This window comes from Bison bison, unplaced genomic scaffold, assembly GCF_000754665.1.
Source record: "Bison bison bison isolate TAMUID 2011002044 unplaced genomic scaffold, Bison_UMD1.0 scf7180017864508, whole genome shotgun sequence".
Taxonomy (NCBI): Eukaryota; Metazoa; Chordata; class Mammalia; order Artiodactyla; family Bovidae; genus Bison; species Bison bison.
Window position 1 is genome coordinate 21,365 of NW_011495064.1, and position 505 is coordinate 21,869.

The 505-nt window shown below is 32.7% G+C and overlaps 1 protein-coding gene across 1 annotated transcript in view; it reads left to right on the plus strand.

Annotated features, from left to right (window-relative positions):
* LOC104980959 (THO complex subunit 2-like) overlaps nucleotides 1-505 on the plus strand; it is a gene marked incomplete at both ends in the record, with an annotated part of 113,276 nt that overhangs the window by 8,779 nt on the left and 103,992 nt on the right.

A 505-nucleotide genomic window follows, 5' to 3' on the forward strand; every position in this document is an offset into this window, starting at 1 on the left:
GAGTGTCCTATTATAAATAAAGCTGCTGTGAATATTTGTGTATAGGTCTTTATATGGACATAAACATTTTTTCTCTTGAGGTAAAACCTAGGAATGAAATGGCTGGGTCATATGGTAGGTGTTAAGTTTAACTTTTAAGGAAGCTGGTGATTTTATAAAGTAGTCATACTATTTTACATTGTATATTTCCACCAGCAGCATTTAAAAATTCCAGTTGCTATTTTGGAGTACATTCATAGACCATAGTTTTTGAGGGTGCAAGGAAAGGCAAAAATATTCAGAAGTTTTCTTCCCAGAGCTTTAGGTAAACATCTCTGGAGAATTTATGAAAGTCGAGCTCTTTTCTATAAGATGATCATTGTATTGGTCCTTTCTTTCTTTAGTATGAGAAGTGGAAGAAAAATGTATTCTAAGCTTTGGTTTCATAAAAGGAAGAAAGAAATACTTAAATTTGGAGGGTTTGGTTTTCTAAGTGATGGCTAAGATACTGCAAATTAGACATTAG